Here is a 19,414-nt window from a genome sequence, read left to right as displayed (position 1 = left end):
GGGTGTTAGTTCTAAAAGGTCTTGTAGGTCTTCATAGAACTGTTCAACTTCAGCTTCTTCAGTGTTACTGGTTGGGGCATAGGCTTGTATCACCGTGTTATTGAATGGTTTGCCTTGGAAACGAACAGAGATCATTCTGTCATTTTTGAGATTGCATCCAAGTACTGCATTTCGGACTCTTCTGTTGACCATGATGGCTACTCCATTTCTTCTAAGGGATTCCTGCCCACAGTAGTAGATATAATGGTCATCTGAGTTAAATTCACCCATTCCAGTCCATTTTAGTTTGCTGATTCCTAGAATGTCGACATTCACTCTTGCCAGCTCCTGTTTGGCCACTTCCAATTTGCCTTGATTCAAGAACCTAGCATTCCAGGTTCCTATGCAATATTGCTCTTTACAGCATTGGACCTTGCTTCTATCACAAGTCACATCCACAACTGGGTATTGTTCTTGCTTTGGCTCCATGCCTTCATTCTTTCTGGAGTTATTTCTCCACTGATCTCCAGCAGCATATTAGGCACCTACCAACCTGGGGAGTTCCTCTTTCAGTATCCTATCATTTTGCCTTTTCATACTGTTCATGGGGTTCTCAAGGCAAGAATACTGACGTGGTTGGCCATTCCCTTCTCCAGTGGACCACATTCTGTCAGACCTCTCCACCATGACCCATCCATCTTGGGTGGCCCAACACAGCATGGTTTAATTTCATTGAGTTAGACAAGGCTGTGGTCCGTGTGATCAGATTGGCTAATTTTCTGCGATTATCGTTTCAGTGTGTCTGCCCTCTGATGCCCTCTCACAACACCTATCGTCTTACTTGGGTTTCTCTTACCTTGGACGTGGGGTATCTCTTCATGGCCCCTCCAGCAAAGCACAGCTGCTGCTCCTTACCTTGGACTAGGTTGCCCTTCCTGACCTTGAATGTGGAGTAGCTCCTCTCGGCCCTCCTGTGCCCGCGCAGCTGCAGCTTCTTGGACGTGGGGTTGCTCCTCTCCACTGCCACCCCTGATCTTGGACATGGGGTAGCTCCTCTCAGCCGCCGCCCCTGACCTCGGGTGTGGGTAGCTCCTCTTGCCATCACCCCATAAACTAGACAGCCACAAATCCAGGATTAGATCTAATCTTATACAAATCAGTCTAATTTTCTCTTTATAGAGTGTTTTCTTGTCTTTCAGGTCATATTACTGTTGAAAACACTGTATTTTACTAAAAGGCATATTCATGTACTGCTTCTAAAGCACAGTTGACCTTAGGTTTCCTATTATTTGAATAATCTCCATAGAAACTGTAAAATAAAAATTCACTTTTCATATGAAGTTTTTTCCTAGGCTAAAATGATGGGAAGATGTGGAAAACAAGCATATTTTGCAATTTTAATGGTCTGCCTTGGAACAGAACATCCTCTATAATCTGTCTGGTAGCTGAATTGGTGATTGAATTCCGCAAACAAATGCCAATATCACCAAAGTAAAAACACAAATGTTAGAGCAGAGAAATACTGTAAGCACTCAGGATTTAGCAGACTAGAATCCAATTTTACTTTCAAAGCTCAAAAATAAACTAACTCTGTATGGCAATGTTTATATAAGTAGCCCTGTGTCTCATTCTCCCTTGTGTGTGGGTGGAAATAAAAAATAGTCTCTCTGGAACAGACACCAGGAAGAATCATAATTTCTGTGCATACTATGACAATATTTTCTGTACCAAAAATTAGGTCATGTCAGCAATGACTTTTCAGAAAGAGTTAATAGGAACTATCCATTGGATTGTAGAGAAAGCAAGGGAGTTCCATAAAAAAATCTACTTCTGCTTTATTGACTACACTAAAGCCTTTGACTGTGTGGATCACAACAAGCTGAGGAAAATTCTTAAAGTGATGGAAATACCAGACCATCTTACCTGCCTCCTGAGAAACCTATATGCAGGTCAAGAAGCAACAGTTAGAACTGGACATGGAAGAACTGACTGGTTCCAAATTGGGAAAGGAGTACATCAAGGCTGTATATTGTCATCCTGCTTATTTAAGTTGTATGCAGAGTACATCACATAAAATGACAGGCTGGATGATTCCCAAGCTGGAATCAAGATTTCTGGGAGAAATATCAATAACCTCAGATATGCAGATGATACCACTCTAATGGCAGAAAGTGAAGAGGAACTAAAGAGCCTATTGATGAGGATGAAAGAGGAGAGTGAAAAAGTTGGGTTAAAACTCAACATTCAAAAAACTAAGATCATGGCATCCAGTCTCATTACTTCATGGCAAATAGATGAGGGAAAAGTGGAAAGAGTGACAGATTTTATTTTCTTGGGCTCCAAAATCACTGCAGATGGTGACTGCAGCTATGAAATTAAAAGATGCTTGCTCCATGGAAGGAAAGTTATGACAAACCTGTGTATTAGTGTATTAAAAACCAAAGACATAACTTGTCCAATGAAGGTCTGTATAGTCAAAGCTATGGTTTTTCCAATAGTCATGTACAGATGTGAGAGTCGGACCATAAAGAAGGCTGAGTAACAAAGAACTGATGCTTTCGAATTGTGTTGGAGAAAACTCTTGAGAGTCGCTTGGACAGCAAGGAGATTAAACCAGTCAGTCCTAAAAGAAACCAACCCTGAATATTCATTGGAAGGACTGATGCTGAAGCTCAATCTCCAATACTTTAGCCACCTGATGTGAAGAGCCAACTCATTGGAAAAGACCCTGATCCTGGGAAAGACTGAGGGCAGGAGGAGAAGGAGCCGACAGAGGATGAGATGGCTGTATGGCTTGACACAGTGAATAAGAGTTTGAGCAAACTCCGGGAGATAGTGAAGGACAGGGTAGCTTGGCATTCTGCAGTCCATGAGGTCATAAAGAGTCAGACACAACTGAGCAACTGAACAACAACAACAGTAACAATAGGAACTAGAGATAATGATCGAGGTGTTCTATCATTTGTGCCAATTTTATGTTTCTACATAGGAAAAAACCAGATATGATTCATGTAAGGTAAAGTTCATTTAAAGCGCACAATTCAGTGGTTTCTAGCAATTCACAATGCCGTGTAGCCACTGCCACTATCTGATCGCAGAACATCTTCATCGCCCTGCAAAGAAGCCCCTTACTTATCAGCAGTGACTCTCCATTTTTCATTCTCTCCAGTTCCTGGCAACCACTCATCTATTTATACGGATTTGCCTATTCTGGGCATTTTGCAAAAATTGAATCTTGTAATATGCAAGCTTCTGAGTCTGGTTTCTTTAACTTGGCATAATATTTTCAAGGTTTGTTCAAATTGTAGCATCTATCAGAATTTCTTTCCATTTTATGGCCAAGTAATACTTCATTATATGGATATGCCACATTTTATTTATCATGTCCTAGCATTTCTATATAAATTTTAAAGTCAACTTATTAATTACTACAAAAATTCTGTTAGGATTCTGATTGTCATTGGTCTCAATCTATAGATCAATTTGGGGAGAAATGAGCTCTTAATAAAATTAACTCTTACAATTTATAAATATAGGATTGTTGTTGTTTAGTTGCTCAATCGTGTCCGAGTCTTTTGCAACCCCGCGGACTGTAGCTCGTCATGCTCCACTGTCCCTGGGATTTCCCAGGCAAGAATACTGGAGTGGATTGCCATTTTCTTCTCTAGGGGATCTTCCCAACAGAGGGATCAAACCTAAGTCTTTTGCATTGCAGGTGGATTCTTTACTGCTGAGCCACCAGGGAAGCCCGAACATAGGATTACTCTCCAATTATTTCAGTCTTTAATGTCTCAGTTTTCAACATAGAGATAATATGTGTTATTTATTACATTTATCCTTAGGTAGTTTAATATTTTTGGTTATTGTACATAGTATTGTTTTAAAATGTATTTTCTAGGTTCTTGTTGCTGGTGTAAATAAATACATTTGATTTCGGTGTATTGACGTTGTACCCTACAACATTACTAAACTCACTGGGTTGTCTTAATGTTTTCTATATATTTATAATAATTTTGTACATACTCAGTCCTGTTGTCTGTGAATAAAAACAGTTAACACCTCTTTCTTTCCAGACTTTTTGCCTTGTATTTTGTTCTGTTGCCTTATTGAGCTGGCTAGAATTTCCAGTATAGTGTGAGCAGAGGAATAGGATTAGGTGTCCTTGCTTCATTCCTGATCTTACGAGGAAAGATTTAATTCTTTCACCATTAAATACCATGTTACATGTAGATTTTTTGTACGTGTTCTTTATCAAAATGAGACATTGTTTTCTATTTCATTTTGTTGAGAGTTTTAAATCTCAAAGTCACACTGAAATTTGTTAAAAGCTTTTTCTGCATCTATTGAGATGGTCATGTGATTTAGCTTTGCTTTAAATGTAGTCAATTAAATTTGATTTTTAAATGCATGTTTATGAGAGATACTGATCTTTGGTTTTCCTATAATGCTTTTGTCAGATCTGGGTATCAGGTTCTACAGATCATAGATCAGTAGTGTTTTCATCTCCTCTATTTCCCATGTGTGTATAAGATTGTTATTATTTCCTCCTTAAATGTTAGCAGTCATCAGTAAGGCAGGTTGGAATCTCTGTAACAAAGGTGAGCTGGAGTTTGAGTGTGAAAGATATTTGCTGGTGCTTAACACCTCTATTGGGAGAGTGAGGAGTATGGGGTGAAGCTAGAAGTTAAACTTCAACAAATACTCTGCTAACTTCAACTGGCAGGCAGGGGTCTGGAGGCAGTGCTGGTTGTTAGGGTGTTAGGCCAGGTATTTTCACCTTTCCTTGAAGGTTGCTTTGAGAAGGTCATGACAATTGATGGGGAGTGCTTTGCAGACAGGTGGGCCCTATCAGTGCCAACCCAGTCAGTATCTGCATGGTGTCCTCAGCTCTCTGAGATAACCAGTGTCCATGAGCCTTCTGTCTCTTGCCCCCCAGTCCAGGAAGTGCTGGGCTGGTGGTGGGGCTCATGCCCTTTGCTTCCCTTTACTCTGGGATCATAATCCTGCATTCTTATAGTCAAAGAAACTCAGTGGCTTGTATTCCTTTATCAGTTTTATTGTTATTTTCTATAGGAGAGTTGGTTTAAGACCAATCCTCCAACAGGTTAGGCAGAAAAAAGATCTCAGTTTAGCTTTTGATAACCAGTTTCAAAGACATTTATTTTCATTGTATTTATTAGAAATTTATTTTTAACACTATTTTATCATTTTAAGATATATTTTTCCTTAGTTGACTACAAGAGCTTAACAAACTTGGAAATATCTATAAACCTAGATCACAGTTCAGAATGTTTGGCTAATGTAGGTCTCTTTTCAGATGTGCACTCCTCCCCTTCCCATCCCTATAATATCCTTTTTCAAAAATTGAATTAATCACATACACCAGTTTCATGGCAGCTTTCCTGACAGATCAGCCAAAACAGAAGAGCTTCATGGTATGTTATTGCACAAACCAGTTCTGCTCACAAACCTCAGTGGTGTTTGCATATTTGCATAGTGGGGCTCTGGTAGACCACTCTGGGAACTCTCAGGATTCTTTATACCTACACATTCTGGGGTGTGGGGGGCCAAAAAGTCAAATTTGGGAAAGCTTCTAAGGTACTGTTTTTCAAGAAAGCATATTTGGGATAAAAATTGGTTTTCTCAAATGAAAGGAAGCAGGAACTGGTATAGAGATGGGAGGAGGTCTTGATATATTTCATTTTCATGAAATTTTTGTACACTGTACAGGGGACATTTTTGTACACTGCTAGGTATACAGAAAGTTTCCCTGGTGGTTCAGATAGTAAAGAATCTGCCTTCGGTGCAGGAGACCTGGGTTCCATCCCTGGGTTGGGAAGATCCCTTGGAGAAGGGTATGGTTACCCACTTCAGCATTCTTGACTGGGAAATCCCATGGGCAGAGAATGCTGGCAGGCTACAGTCCATAGGGTCGCAAAGAGTTGGACACAACTGAGCGATGAACACTTTCACTTCACTTTCAACATTCAGCATAACTGGTACTTTTCCTTTATTAACAGTCATCTCATTTTCAGCCCTACATTTCCCTGTGGAAGGAATCATTGCTTTATTTGGGCACTTTTGAAATAACGGCAGACATTTTGAATGCAGGAGCAATAGCAATGGAATAAAAAAGAATTATCAGCAAGTGAGATTTCTAGTGTGGGTGTTGAAAACTAATGAAATGCTGTATTATTCTGTGTTCTGCTTAAGAGAATTTGTAATATTCTTCTTTAGTTAAATTTGACTCGATTACTGATTATCATTGCAGAAATGTGAAGAATAAAAAGTTCAGAAGCCATTTGTGTTCAAATAGAGTGCAATTAAAAAGTTCCAGGCAAGCATTATAAGCTCATAAACAAGGGAGCTAGCAAGATGAAGAAATTTAAGAAGCTAGTGCTGTGATCACCTGCCAGATATGAGAAAGGCAACAGAAAATCAAAAAAGAGAAGAAAAGAAAAAGAACAGTGTGACCATTAATTAGCAAATGGAAAAAGATAATTAGAGGCCCCATAGAAGCTGAATTATGGAAAATGCTTCTTCAGTTTTAACAAAGAAATTCCAGGCAGTGACAAGCTTTTAAACTTACAATGAGGATTGATGAATAGAAAAGAACCTGTATCGGAATATTTCAGGGAACAAAGAGAAACCAGTCCAAGCTACAGGGTGAAAACAGGCTACTGGGCTGAACAATTTCTGCTAAAAGTACAAGATGTCACTGTACTCTCTCTGCCCTCCTTTGTGCTTCCACAACTATTTTGATTCTTCCATTTAGGAGGGGGTCAAACCCCTGGTAAATGTTTTTCTGGGAGAGAAAAATGTTGTTTTTTTGCTGGTTGTTGGGTCACTGCCATCTGCCATAACCACATCCTCAAAAGATACACAAGCAAACAGATCCCTTATGAATCTTCATTTTTAAGATGCTTCTAATTGATTTTGCAATGATCTCAATTGAGGTCTGATGATTGCTGTTACTATGAGCTCTGAAAAAAGACCACAAAGCAAAGGAGAATGTCTTTTGGCCAGAACTGATTAAAGAAACACGAACAAAGCAAACTGTACCTGACAATAAAAATAGCTACCATTTCTTACGTGCCTAGCACAGGGCAAGCCCTGCGCACGTAATGTCTGATTTAATCATCATAGCAATTTTACAATGTTTTATAATGATCCTTATTTAGTGGATGAGGAAACTGCAGTTCAGAGGGACTGAATAGCTTGCTCAAGGCCTCCTAACTGATAAGTGGCAGAACTGGACTTGGCCCAGCTTCTACTGACACCAAACCCCACGCTCTTATGGGACACAATGTTCCTACTATTTGTGAGTCTCTTTACAACGTTCAGTGCTTTCACATAAGAATGACAGCTAGAGAAATCTGATGACACGTTGAAAAAGTTGCTATGATAAGAGAGAAAACAAAAGAATGGGAGTGAATCTTAAATCAGAGGTTAGATTCCAAAGTCCGTGAGAAAAACAAATATAACTTATAGACAAAATTAACTTTGAGTGACTGTGATGGATTAAGCATGCTTTACAGTATCTCCCTGATTGCAGCTTTAGACAGAATGTATAAAGCTATCTGAGAATGCTGAAGAGAAAATTACAGCATGCATATGAGGAGAAAAATTAAATCTTGAAGAATGACTGATACAGGGGTAGATTTTATTTTTTACTTTCTAGTCAGTGCAGTAAGACAAGAAAAAGACTTAAAGGCATACAGACTGAAAGGAAAGAAAGAAAACTGGCTTCATTCACAGATGACAAGACAATCTACGTAGAAAATTCCAAAGATTCTACAAAAAGGCTCCTAGGACTAAGAAGTCAGTTTAGAATGGTTGCAAGATACGTGATCAATGTCCAAAATCAATTGTATCTCTCTCTACATAGCTTGAACAACTAGAAAGGGACATTTTTATTTTTTAGACTCCACATATAAATGATATCACATGATGTTGACCCAACATGTCAACACTAGAACCCAGCTTATGCAGAAGAAAAGGCTCCAATCAGTTTAGGATTCAGAAGGCAGATTTTTTTTTTTTCCATTAAAGAGGAAAAAATTTTTACAGTTGATATTCACAGCTGTTCTCTTTTGTGAATTTTTAATCTATTACTTAGAAATCTTGCAATATAGTTGGCCTGAGGTGCAAATGCCATTTTTTGCAAAGTACACGTTCCCTGATCCTGTGATAAAATGGATCATTTTTGGCCACTTACTTGGGGAAATAAAAGGTCATGAGTTAGATGGGTTATTAAGAAAATAACTAACAGAGAGAACCTTTCAGCCTATTCGTCATTGCTGCAATCTGAAACCATCTTTACTCTGATTAAGGCCTCAGAAGAAGGAACGTGGGGCTCCTTCTAGGCTGATGGATGAGTTAGTGGAGATGTCATCAGTGTTCAGTCATCTACCATATATGTAGGTCTGGGTAGTTGCTGGCCACCATGACAACTGGCTTCCACTATCAGATGAAGATACACAGAGTAAGATGATGTGAGAACGCTGTCAACTCCGAAAAGCTCTTTTCTTGCAAAGGGATACGTTTTGTGACAGTGGATAGCACAGCCCTTAAAGAGAATGGTGGCACTAATTGTTCTGCAGCAGCAGCTTAACATTTCTCACAAATGGGATCAGTCACCAGCAGAAGCATCCTTTCGGCCAGTGTAGAGATAAAAGACAGTTTCTTGATGTAGCTGTCTTCCTGCAGTGTGATCCACTTTCTTGGAAAAATTATAATAAAGGTTTTGAGAAGATTCTACTTATTTAAGGACAAATGTGATGTGCTATTTTGAAGCTTCATAGAAGTCAATGGGATGGTTTTAGTTTCTCCTTATCCCGAGTGGTCTTGTGCTCAGTGCTTAAACCCACAAGGTCAACAGTTCTTGGTGTTCTACTTGGAAAAACAGAAACCAGCTGTATCTCATTTTGGGCAGCATAACTGACTGAAAGGAAAATTCCAAAGATTCTACAAAAAGGCTCCTAGGACTAATAAGTCAGTTTAGAATGGTTGCAAGATACATGATCAATGTCCAAAGTCAACTGTATCTCTCTCTACATAGCTTAAACAACTGGAAAGAGATATTTTCACAGATTCTTCTCTCTCCAAGTGTTCCTTCCATTTGGAGACACGGTTCTAATCGTCTACATAAGAGCAGACGTGTTTCTGGTGGTCCCCGCGTTCGTTCACCTTGTGCTTTTAATTTCACCTGTTCTTTTCAGGGAAAATTTCCTTGGAAGTCATAAGGTAATGTAAAAAAGCAACAGATCTACACTGAAGACTGAATGTTAAATACAGAGAAACTGAACTTCAACCAGAGTATATGTTAGAGCCAAGTGAATGATGACTGTAAATGAGGGCATTTTCATGGCTCTCATATAAATTCTAAATCATTGATAAGAATTATTACAAAAGAAACAGTTGATTGGCCTACTTTCATGCTATAAAAATGGAATGAGTATATATAGCAAATTTTTTCTTTGCTATATCATTTTTATTAATTTTTAATGTAATCAGTGGTTATATCTGCACCATATATAAATGTTGTTAGTGTCATAACTTGCATGCACCGTACACCTCCTTTTCCAGGATGCATGAGGCAGCCCTGAAATACACATATGATCATGTATGTACATATGTGTTAGATTTGCTTCTATCCTCATATGCAGCCATTCTCAAACTCCTCAATATTATGAAGCTACTCCCTTAATGAAAGATACAGCTGCTGTGAACAGAATAGTATTATTTTAGTTGACTGGTGCTTCTTGGCTAAATTAATTGAATTAGATGTTTAAATAGGTGTACTTTTCTCTCTTCTAGGCTAAATTGTCAAATCTGAATCTAACATCTTTCCATAAGTAAAAGTAACTTTTAAAAAATGAATTATACCTGTGGCGGATTCATTTTGATATTTGGCAAAACTAATACAGTTATGTAAAGTTTAAAAATAAAATAAAATTTAAAAAAAATGAATGAGGAAATAGCCTTTGATATTTTAGAAATATAGCAATTGTATTTTGATAATCTTTAGCCAAAGAAAATGCATTCTTTTATATGTTCTAAGAGTCTGTTTTTTTCTTTAATTTTTAAATAGGCAGCTCAATTAGTGTAAGACCATCTTAAGGGGGAAAATTCACAAGTAATTGTACATTTAACAAAATAGAAATTCACTTTGGGGAGTATGATACTTTTAGTTTTTCTGTGACTATATTTTTTTGGAAAGCAAGTAGAAAATTGAGAATAATTTCCTTTTACATGTCTCAACTGAACTGAGATTTTTATGAACAGTTAAGGTTGAGAGAGGTGATAAAATATTCTAATGAGATTAAAAAATACATGATGGTTAGATTGTCTATAAGATTTTTATCTTTCATTTTGTGGACATGTAATGTTCAAATTTGAATAAAGGAAATTATAAAAGATTTAAAATCTTAATTGATATGTAAGCTTTAACAGATCAAAAGATTAAAAGCAATCTAGGTATTAGAAGAGGAAATTAAGGAAGTAATATAGGTTGTCATTTCTCTGGATTTGTATTGTTGAAATGATCATCTTGGAAATTTATTTAGGTTATCTAACACAAGGCAACTGTGTATAGAATATGACACCCAGATGCTACAGTAAATCTTGTTTTCAAGGTATTATATGATATTAGAAGTTTAAGCACATCAAGTGAAGAAGAACTAAAGAGCCTTGTGATAAAAGTGAAAGAGGAGAGTGAAAAAGTTGCCTTAAAGCTCAACATTCAGAAAACTAAGATCATGGCATCCGGTACCATCACTTCACGGCAAATAGATGGGGAAACAGTGGAAATAGTGGCAGACTTTATTTTGGGGGGCTCCAAAATCACTGCAGATAGTGACAGCAGCCATGAAATTAAAAAACACTTACTCCTTGGAAGGAGCATTATGACCAACCTAGACAGCATATTAAAAAGCAGAGACATTATTTTGCCAACAAAGGTTGGTCTAGTCAAGGCTATGGTTTTTCCAGTAGTCATGTATGGATGTGAGAGTTGGAATAGAAAGAAAGCTGAGCACTGAAGAATTGATGCTTTTGAACTGTGGTGTTGAAGAAGACTCTTGAGAGTCCCTTGGACTGCAAGCAGATCTAACCAGTCCATCCTAAAGGAGACCAGTCCTGAGTGTTTATTGAAAGGACTGATGCTGAAGCTGAAACTCCAATACTTTGGCCACCTGATGCAAAGAACTGACTCATTTGAAACAACCCTAATGCTGGGAAAGATTGAAGGCAGGAGGAGAAGGGGACAACAGAATGAGATGGTTGGATGGCATCACTGACTCGATGGACATGAGTTTGGGTAAACTCCAGGAGTTGGTGATGGACAGGGAAGCCTGGAGTGCTATAGTCCATGGGGTTGCAAAGAGTTGGACATGACTGAGTGACTGAACTGAAGGACATCAACTGAGCATATGCAATCACCATACACTCTGACTTTATAAAAGTGTTCTAAATTCTCTTTATTTTAAAAAGCTAATCAAAATGTTACTTTTTTATTCTCTTAAACTGGACACAAATGTGCACATTTTTTTTTCCTTGTTATTTGCAAATGGAGCCTGAAATTGATGTTCAGATGCTTTGACTGAGGGAATGTTTTGACTACTCATAATCAGGGAGTTTGTGAAAGTCATTTTTATATTACTTAACATTTTGTTATGGAAGTTTAAAAATATATAGAAAACATGAAAGAATTTTACAGCAATCCCCCAAATATTCACCACTTAGATTCTACAATTAACATTTTACTATACCGGATTTGGTTCACAGCTGGTTCAATGGTAAATAATCTGCCTGTCAAGCAGGAGACATGGGTTCCATCGCTGGGTCTGGAAGGTCCCCTGGAGAAGGAAATGGCAACCCACTCCAGTATTCTTGTTTTGGAAATCTCATGGATGGAGTAGCCTGAGGTCACAAAGAATCGGATACAACTTACTGACTAAACAGCAACAGCATACTGGATTTATCACATTTCCATCCATCTAGCCAATGCCCTATCCATCCATCAATCCATTTTATTTTTTGCTGCATTTCAAAGAGTTGCAGACATCAATATATTTCCCCTCAAGCACTTCAGAATGCTAACATTAACTGGAGCTGTGAAAATCTTTTAACAGCAAAAGAATTAAAAATCATTTGTCTGGAGAGGAACATAAAGTCCTTGAGTCCTTGGGGGAAAAAAGATAAATACAGTTTGGACACTTGGATGAATTTCAGTGTTTAATAGCTAAGGCCTATGAAAATAAAGACAAATTGATGACACAACTTATGATAATGGTAAAAAACAAACCTCTAAACCATTAAAACTTTCACCAGCAGGAAGAAACCTTCAAAAGTCATTCATTCCCCAAGGGAGGTATTTTGTGCCAAGCCCAGCTCTGATGATAGGGCTGTAGAGGTTCCTTCTCCTACCCCACCGCCCCACCCTCCCACATGTGGACAAATCTTGACAAAGGCAGAGAAATTGAAGAGAGCTTTCTACCTGCAAAAACAGAAGGTTGCTAGCTGACCTGGCTGTTGTTTCAGTATTAAGGATAATCTACTAACTAGCCAATTAACTCCTAAGTGAGTGGCAAGCTGCTACAGGCTAGTTCTAGTAACTTCTAGAAATGGAGCACTGAAGAATGTAGAGTTCTTAGCTCCTGCAGTACCAAAATGCAAAGCAGAAGTGACCACATGACACAGAATTAGTTGATCTGGGCTCTCTGCATTCTAAACACATCAGGACCAGTCTGCGTTTAGGAGAAAATATTTTGTAAGCTTTGAGAATGCTAAGAGGCAAGTCATCCTGGGTATCAGTGTTGCTAATCCAGTGTCTGACTAATTGCATGCACAGAATTTTCTCAGTGGATTTAACATTCAATGAATTTCACAGAAATTCCATTTTGCAGTGTGCCATGACCGACTCATTTTAGTGTTGAGGATGGTCTCACAGAATTTTTCCTCTCTGATTGGTGCTTGATTTATAAAGTCTTGCCTTTTTTGGCCATGTCCAGGCAAGTCAAGAGGGCTCTCTTAAGCCCTATCCTCCAGGTGGAGCTCTTTTGGAAGCTGAGGGTGCAGAGCAGTGGTTCCTGCCTCACACTGTTCCCTAAAGTACTCCCCCTACCTCCTCCCACCTTTCCATCTCATCGCCCTAGCACCATGATGAGGATGTTAGCTCCTGAAGACCTAGTTCAGGAAGGACCGAGGGTGGCCATGGCAACTGGCTCTAATGGATCAGAGAAAGGGGCCTCTTTAACTCCAAGGTAACTCACTAAAGGGAGCTCTTGGGGCCATGGTGGACCACCATCTCAGGAGGCATGGGGCCTAGGGAGGAACATTCGAATCAACAGTGGAGAGAGAGGAAGGGACCCCGGGAAGTTTCCATCCTCTGCTGTACAGCCCTGCCCCCAGTATTTGCAAGGCCCACAGCCAGATACAAATGGAGGTTTGTATACCTTATGTCTAAACATCTAGAAGGTATTTTAAACAAAATGTTAACTCCTCTGACTTTGACAAATATACCATTAGAAAGACCTGAAAGACCTGGTTTGAATTCTGAATTCCTGGACTCCTCTGAAATCTGAGCTTGAACATGGCAGCACAGGAAGACAGATCCCTGGCCACACCCTGCAGGCTTCTCCTCTCTCCCTCCCTCCCACTCCCATCCTGTCCAGCATGCCCTGGCCTCACTGTCCCAGCTCTACCCACGTGCCTACAAACAGTGGCCCCATGGTCATGTGTTAGGTCCAGGGAGCACACATACTGGGTGTGGTCCATTTTCTGGAACATAGACTCCAGGGGCACATCTGCTTAGCCCACTGATTCCTCACCTAGTGGGCAAGGATGCTGCCCAGCGTTGGCCAGAGCAGGACACTTTAAAGCATGGGGCCCTCTTGCCTGGTCCAAGGCAGTTTATAGGAGCTCTCATGTATTGTCAGATGAAGCTTAGGGAATGGGAGGTGGGGAGGACCAGGCACTACTTGGAGCTCATTAGTTCAGTGAACTGATATTTCTAAGAGTGTGTTCTATATGCTTGTGATACAACTGCAAACAAGACAGGTGGAGCCACTCCCCTTGAATGGCTTTCAGTCTGAAGGTAGAGACATTACACAGTTAATCATGTCAGTACTTTGATCACAAATGTATTGAGGGCTGTGGAGGAGAAACAGGTGCAATCAATAGCGTTTTCAACGGGAGGACTTGACTTGGTCTAGGAGGCAATCAGCGGAGGTTTTCTTAGGGAAGTGATGTTGAAAAGACAGAGGATGAGTAAGTTATTCAAGAGGAGACCCGGGAGTGGGCAGGGAAAGGGTTTCATACAGAAGGAGCTCATAGGTAGGCAGCACTAAAGTGGGCATCTTCAAGCTGTGCTGTAAATCACGGGGAAGAGGTGGGGTGAACCTCAAGAGAAGGAAATGCCTGATGGGTAACTCATCAGCAAACAGGAATGTGGAGAGAACTAAAGTGAGCTGTTTCTACCTAGACCAGACTCTGCTTTGTGATCAACGCACAGCATCTCCATTATCACTGAACATGACTTGCTCAGAGGGTCAGGCACTGTTGTCTTGCGTTCACAGGGGAAAGATGATGTTCAGAGGCTAAGTAGTTTTCCCAAAGATGCCCTTGTATTCAGGAATGGGACTGTATGCTCTGCAAGTACTTAAAAAAAACAAGTAACTCAGTGAATTGGCTTTTGGTGAATTCTTCCTTCTTTCTTTAACAAAGGTAGAGATTGAGGCTCTGTTGAAAATAAATATCAGGGCAGTATGACAGTATGTTACAGGATATATGTTTATTGGGTTTTCTTTTTACGTAGTGAGACTCCTTTTAACACATCATGACCAAATTATTTGTAACCTGGAGATAAGGTATCAGTGTCTTGGGTGGTCAGGAGCTATTTCCATGGGTTTTTGGGTGATGTTTAAAAGGAAAGAAGAGCTATTTTCAGTGTGTTTTTTGACTTAGGTATTTAAAGAGAATGAAAGAGTAAGTCAGGAGAGATGCAGGAAAGAGGGAAGAAGGAGAAAAGAAAAGTATCCTATTGACTTTTGTGTTTACACATACACCCACGCCCATACATGCACTTATACAAATTTACGCATTCTTCAGATTAGACCTTGAAATTATGATCCATTTCTAGAACCTAGTAGGGCAGGGTGCCAGCAGTAGCCCAGTTTTCAGTACAGTTAATGTGGGTGTGAGTGTAGGGCAATCAGAGCAGTGTAGAATAACTCTGATGGAACATGGGGTCTTCAGTCAGACCACATATTTGAAACCTCGCCCTACCACTTGCCCGGTGAATGACTGTGGGCAAGGCATTTAACTTTGCCTAAATTCCTTATCTGTAAAATGAAGTTAATATACTTCCTGCACAGGACTGTAGTAAAGTTTAAACGGAAGGAAATCATCCACATATAGTAGATTCCCTTGGATGCCTATTCACTAGTTCTCTATTTCTTATTTGCTGACAGATCACAGTTTTGTTTGGGGATTTGCAGAAGCGCAGGCTCAAGAAAGCTGAACTCCATCTCTGGAGCCCAGGGAGGCCAATTAAAATGATTTTTCTCCATTTGTTAGAGATATATAGGAACTGATTCCTTCTGCTGTTTCTTCTATGCCATGATGTTGGGAGCTGTGGCAGCCATTCTGAAAGCATGAAGAGAATTAGCTAAGGACAAGCCAACCCACGGAGAATGGCAGACTAGAAAGGAGAGAGGAACCTGGGTGGTCAATGATATTGTTTAGCCCCTGAAAACATTTGATTTCTGGTCTTTTTGTACATAACACATGTCTGATTGAGATAATAAATGTCTTTGTTGTTTAGGCCAGTTTAAACTGGATTATGTATAAATGTTGCCCAAAGCACCCCAAGGAAACACCCCTGCATAGATCCGTAATGCATAGTGAAGATGCAATTGTGAAGCACAACCAGTGAAGAGTGCATCAGACTTAGGGACAGGAGACTTCGTTCTGGCTGTTTCTCATGACTGTTACTAATATTAGTTCTTGCATCCTCTGTACCCTTGAAACTTACTTGCCTGGGCCTGTGATACTGACCAGATTCTCCCTATCTGAGCTGATTTTACTCAAAGCATCTTCTCTGCCCAGATACTTTTCCTGCAGTATTACCAGTTGAATCTCTTCCCCAGACATCTACCCCCACCCACCCTGCCCTAGCATTTCATCCCCTACCTGTGGTCCCCACGGTTCCTTCTAGATCAGTCCTGCCCTCCTCCCACATCTATACCCTTTGCACCAGCTTTGCCTGGTTTGTTGATGTCTGAGTAAACAAAAAGGTAGTATTGCATTTTTAAACTACACAAAACTAAACATGAATGTGGGGAGCTCAGAAGTCACTCCCAATATTTGCAGTCTCTAGAATAAGACTCTCAAGTTGGGGAGAGGAGGGCTATTTTGTCAATGAAAGGACACTGTAGTGTCTGGAGGCACTTTGGTTTTCATAACTGGAGCATGCTCCTGGTATGTACCGGGTAGAGGCCAGGGAGCTATTTTCAACATCCGACAGTGCAGAGGACAGCCTCCATGACAAAGAATTATCTGGTCCAAAATATCAACAGTGCTGAGGCTGAGGATCCTTGCTCTAAAAAAATGAAAATTAAATGACAACAGCATTACATCCCAAGGCTTTCACGGCTTTGAGCATCCCCACCCTCCTTCCTCCAATAGCAGAGGCCCTGCACCCTCATGCTGAATGACTCTCTTGTATTTTGTGTTACTCAGAAACTAGAGGAGGCCTCCCAGACTCGAATATTACTTATCCATCTGGGCTTCCTCTGCATCCTTCTGGCTTTAAAAAAAAAAACTGTATGAGTAATGAACGCTTACTTTGGGGACAAGAGCCTTTGATCTTCCAGGCCTTTTCCTGTTTCCCAAAGGATTTTACTCTCTCCTTCCTCCTCTTTAGCATAATTCTAAAATCATTTAACTTTGTCCTTAATCAAACTCTGTTTGTAGTGTTAGTAGACTCTAGCCTTAGGAAACTAGACCGTATCTTAGATTGATGCTGCCTCTGTGAAGGTTCAAGCTTACCATCTGCGTTGCTGTTGTGGAAATCCAACATCTTAACAGTGAGGGTGGCCTTCATCCATCATTTCCGTGAAACTTTATTTTTACAGAATTTCCTTTCAAGATGGTAGATTACTATACATTCTGGGGTAGAAGGTGAGAGAGGAAAGTCCATCACTGATGGAGAAAGGAAATGGCAGGCCTGATCTCTATGGGAGTGGTATAAGAGGTCAGATCAGGTCATTGAATTTTTTTTTGAGTTGCTGGATTAACTAAGAATTATTTATTAAATGATCTCCAAGTCTTGAAACTTCCCAGCTCTGAAAGATGCTCCAAAACAGAAAGAAACACCAGTTTGTGCCATGAAGGACTATGGAGCTGTGGGGCCAGAAAATCAAAATTTGGAGCTTCATTTCTGTGTTTGGTAAAATGGGAAGCTGCATTTGTAATTTGCTTGCTTGCTTAGTTGCTCAGCCGCATCCAACTCTTTGTGATACTTTGGACTGTAGCCCACCGTGGGAATTTTTCAGGCAAGAATACTGGAGTGGGTTGCCATTTCCTTCTCCGGGAGATCTTCCCAACCCAGGGATTGAACCTGCATCTCCTGTGTCTCCTGCATTGCAGACAGATTCTTTACCTGGTAACTATGACCTTAGATTTTACAGTGACTTTGAATTTCCCAGAGATGTCACCCACATCATGGTTTCCTTTGCCCCCTCGTCAGGGCTTCCCTGGTAGCTCAGTTGGTAGTGAATCCACCTGCAATGCAGGAGACCCCAGTTCCAATCCTGGATGGGAAGATCCATTGGAGAAGGGATAGGCTACCCACTCCAGTATTCTTGGGCTTCCCTGGTAGTTCAGCTGGTGAAGAATCCACCTGCAGTGTGAGAGACCTGGATTCAATCCCTGAGTTGGGAAGATCACCTGGAGAAGAGAACAGCTACCCACTTTAGTATTCCGGCCTGTAGAATTCCATGGACTACAGTCCACCGGGTCGCAAAGAGTTGGACATGTCTGAGAAACGTTCACTTTTCACTCATCAAAGCGATCCCATGTGGCAGGCAGGTCAAGAGTTATTACTCTCACTGGACCAAGAGGAATGAGGTTCAATGACTTACTTAAGATCAACACAACGTAAAGCTGTGTTCGCTCACTGAGAGATAATGCATGGCTTCTAAATTGAACCAGATGTTTCAGATCTTCCCTAGGACAGATAAGATTAAAAACAATCTGCTCTTTATTCTGGGCTTCCCTGGTGGTGGGAGTGGTAAAGAACTTGAACAGTGCAGGAGATGTTAAGACAAGCAGGTTAGATCCCTGGGCTGAGAAGATTCCCTGGAGTGAAAGTGAAAGTCGCTCAGTCGTATTGGACGCTTTGTGACCCTATGGACTATACAGTGCATGGAATTCTCCAGGCCAGAATACGGGAGTGGATAGCCATATCGCACATGGCAACCCATTCCAGTATTCTTGCCTGGAGAACCCCAAGGACGGAGGAGTCTAGTGGGCTACAGTCCATGTGATCAAAAAGACTAGGACACGACTGAAATGACTTACGACGCACATACGTTCTTTATCCTGATACATTCCTTTCTCAGATAACACGTCATAACTTTTTTGTTCAGGATATACAGTCACTGGCACACTGAGCTGGGATGGTGAAAAAGGAATCCCTTCTTCTATTCACGTAGCTTCCCTTGATGATTGTGCATGTGTTATGTGTGAAGTTTTGTATCAGGAACTGGAGAGGGAGAAGGGAGACAATGACAAACATGCTATAAAATGTGATTTTTGCCATCAGGTCACTCAAAGTCTTCTAGAGGATGCTAACGTGTAAAATACCAGCAGACACAAGGGCAGAAGAAGGTTTGGGGCAGAAGCCAGAGTTTTAGAACTAGAGTGAAAGAAGCATTCATTCTGCCTGTGAGAGAAGAGAAGCTTTTGGGGGAAAGAATCAGCATATAAGCTGGGCCTCTAAAGGGCAGGATTCTGAAAATCTGAGAAGATAAGCATATCACAGAGTAGCAAGGAATATTCGCTCCTGACATTCCTGGAGAAGGTTTACCCAAAGTTTTACATGTAGCATCAACTTGCTGCTGCAGTCGTGTCCGACTCTTTGTGACCCCATGGACTGTAGTCCACCAGGCTCCTCCGTCCATGGAATTCTCCAGGAGAGAATACCGAGTAGGTTGCCATGCCCTCCTCCAGGGGATCTTGCTGACCCAGGGATCAAACCCCAGTCTCCCACATTGCAGTCAGAGTCCTTACCACTAGAGCTGCCTGGGAAGCCCGTAACATCAACTTGCTGCTGCTAAGTCGCTTCAGTCGTCTCCAACTCTGTGCGACCCCATAGATGGCAGCCCACCAGACTCCCCCGTCCCTGGGATTCTCCAGGCAAGAACACTGG

The sequence above is a fragment of the Bubalus kerabau genome, chromosome 7 (genome assembly GCF_029407905.1).
Source record: "Bubalus kerabau isolate K-KA32 ecotype Philippines breed swamp buffalo chromosome 7, PCC_UOA_SB_1v2, whole genome shotgun sequence".
Lineage (NCBI taxonomy): Eukaryota > Metazoa > Chordata > Mammalia > Artiodactyla > Bovidae > Bubalus > Bubalus kerabau.
Note: the sequence above shows the minus strand (reverse complement) of the source record.